This window comes from Nycticebus coucang, chromosome X, assembly GCF_027406575.1.
Source record: "Nycticebus coucang isolate mNycCou1 chromosome X, mNycCou1.pri, whole genome shotgun sequence".
Classification (NCBI taxonomy): Eukaryota; Metazoa; Chordata; class Mammalia; order Primates; family Lorisidae; genus Nycticebus; species Nycticebus coucang.
The window spans coordinates 83,030,684-83,033,627 of record NC_069804.1 but is presented as its reverse complement, the minus strand read 5'-3'; positions in this window follow the sequence as shown (position 1 = coordinate 83,033,627).

The following is a 2,944-nucleotide window of genomic DNA, read 5'->3' as shown; positions in this document are numbered from 1 at the left end:
TCAGTGCTGATTCTGTGGCATGGGAGTAAGGACAGGATGGTCAGCTGAGAGGGAGCCATACAGGAGTGGCGATGCCTCGAGGCACAGAGCAACACCCACAGAGGCAACAATAGGGCTCACACACCTGGATATTCCAGAGTCATACCCCCTGTCTCTCTGGGCAACCAGAGGAGGCCGGGCATCTTCTCTGGTGGCAGCCACTGATGAAACAGATCTGAGACAGAAACGCAGGCCCTGTGAGTAAACAGTTTGCCTGATGCGGTACTGGCCTGCGTGGAGCACAAGGACTAGAAAACGCACCCACAGAGCCGGCAGATTCCCAGTGGGGGGGGGCTGACTCAGAGGACCACTTTATTGAGCCTAAGATAAACCCAGCTCTCAGGGGATCATTAGCTGAGACAAAGGAGGGCAAGCAGAGGCTGGAACTGACAACTAACCATGCCGCTCCAATACAAAGTGTGCCCAAGACTGGGCAGTGGCACAGACAGAGCCTGAGTTGTAGGTTCTGTAAACTCAAACAGCAACTGATCTCCAGGGGAATATAGCTGGGACAGAAACAAGTTCTGCAAAGTTGTTCTGTTCTGTCAGTAACATCAATCAGGGGTGGGGCTGGAACTGAGTGAACAGCCCCAACCTCCATTAAGCACCCGAGGTTGTCAGGCCTCACCTCCCCCTGCCGGATAGTGGCAGAGAGCAGCGGCCTGGCTTAGGAGACATAGATCTCCCTGTGATTCAGACAGGTGCAAACCCCTGGAGTATCTGTTCATTGGAGGCAACTGGGTCACAGCCCTGTGGGGTTATCAGTGACTGGGTATGACAGAGGTGCAAGGTGGGGATGGAGGCATCAACATTCCCAGACTAATCTATTTGCTGGGTGGGTCCTCCTGACTTAACGGAGCACGAGAATGAGTCATATTTGAGTCGTCAGCAACCTCCTGCGATCCAGTTGCCAGAGACCTTTTGAACTCTCCAAGCTGACAGGTGCTGACTAAGACAATTGATTTGGACCTCTTGAACTGGGCTAATCGTCTGAGGACTATCCAAGTGGAACCCTGGGTGTGTGGTTGTGGAAAGGTTTGATTTTCCTTTTCCAATTGTTGCCTGTGGGGGGCGGGGTGACTTAATTGCTGGTATTTCTCCACAGCTGAGACTTCAACCCAGAGTAACTGATTCACTAGGGTAGGACAGAGACCAGCTGAAAACCAGACAGAGTCACTTAGCCCCACCACACCAAGTTTCTCAGGCCATAGCACTGTACGGGTTCTTGGCAAAGCTCCAGGGGAAAAGGTACAGAAACTAGTCCCAGCTTATGGGCAAAGGGCTGGTTAATCACTACTTATGGAGCCCCCAACCAATTTCTCTTTATCTGCTCATCTAGTCAAATGGTGTAAAATAATCATGGGGTGGAATCAGTGGAAAAACTCTGGTAACATGAATAACCAGAGTAGATCACCCCCCCCAGAAAAAATATGGCAGACACAACTGAAGATCCCATTCATAAACAGATGGCTGAGATGTCAGAAATAGAATTCAGAGTTTTTTTTTTTTTATTAAATCATAGCTGTGTACAATAATGCAATCATGATGTACAATGTGCTGGTTTTATATACAGATTGAAATATTATCACGGAAGTGGTTAACATAGCCTTCATGGTATTTTCTTAATTATTGTGTTCAAACCCTTATACTCTACACTTAGTAAATTTCACCTGTACCATTCCAAGATGCATTGTATGTGTGGACCCACTAATCACCCTCTCTGCACCCTTCCTCCCCTTGTCCCTCCCCACCCTTGCCCCATCCCCATATTCTTGTGCTGAGATTGGGGTATAGCTTTTGTATGAAACCTATACATTAGTTTTATATTAGGATTGAGTACATTGGAAACTTTTTCTTCCATCCTTGGGATACCTTGCTAAGAAGAATATTTTCCACCTCCATCCATGTAAACATGAAAGAGGTATAGTCTCAATCTTTCTTTATGGCTGCATAATATTCCATGCTGTACAAATACAACAATTTATTAATCCATTCATGAGTCGATGGGCACTTGGGTTTTTTCCATGACTTAGCAATTATGAATTGGGTTGAAATAAACATTCTGGTACAAATATCTTTGTTATAATGTGATTTTTGGTCTTCTAGATATATGCGTAGTAGAGGAATTATAGGATCAAATGGCATGTCTATTTTTAGATCTCTAAGTATTCTCTAAACATCTTTCCAAAAGGGACATATTAGTTTGCATTCCCACCAGCAGCGTAGAAGTGTGCCCTTTTGTCCACATCCACGCCAATGTCTCTGGTTTTGGGATTTTGTGATGTGGGCTAATCTTACTGGAGTTAGATGATATCTCAAAGTAGTTTTGATTTGCATTTCTATGATGATTAAGGATGATGAGCATTTTTTCATGTGTCTGTAGGCTGTGCGCCTGTCTTCTTTAGAGAAGTTTCTCTTCAAGTCCCTTGCCCAGCCTGAGATGGGATCGCTTGTTCTTTTCTTGCTAATACATCTGTGTTCACTGTGGATTCTGGTTATTAAACCTTTGTCGGAGACATATCCTGCAAATATCTTCTCCCATTCTGAGGGCTGTTTGCTTGCTTTACTTACTGTGTTCTTGGCTGTGCAGAAGCTTTTTAGTTTGATCAAGTCCCAGTAGTGTATTTTTGAAGCTGCTTCAATTGCCTGGGTGGTCCTCCTCATAAAATACTCGACCAGACCGATTTCTTCAAGGGTTTTCCCTGCACTCTCTTGTAGTATTTTTATAGTTTCATGTCTTAAGTTTAAATCTTTAATCCAATGAGAGTCTATCTTAGTTAATGGTGAAACGTGTGGGTCCAGTCTTCTACGGGTCGCCAGCCAGTTCACGCAGCACCATTTGTTAAATAGGGAATCTTTTCCCCACTGAATGTTTTTAATTGGCTTGTCAAAGATTAAATAACGA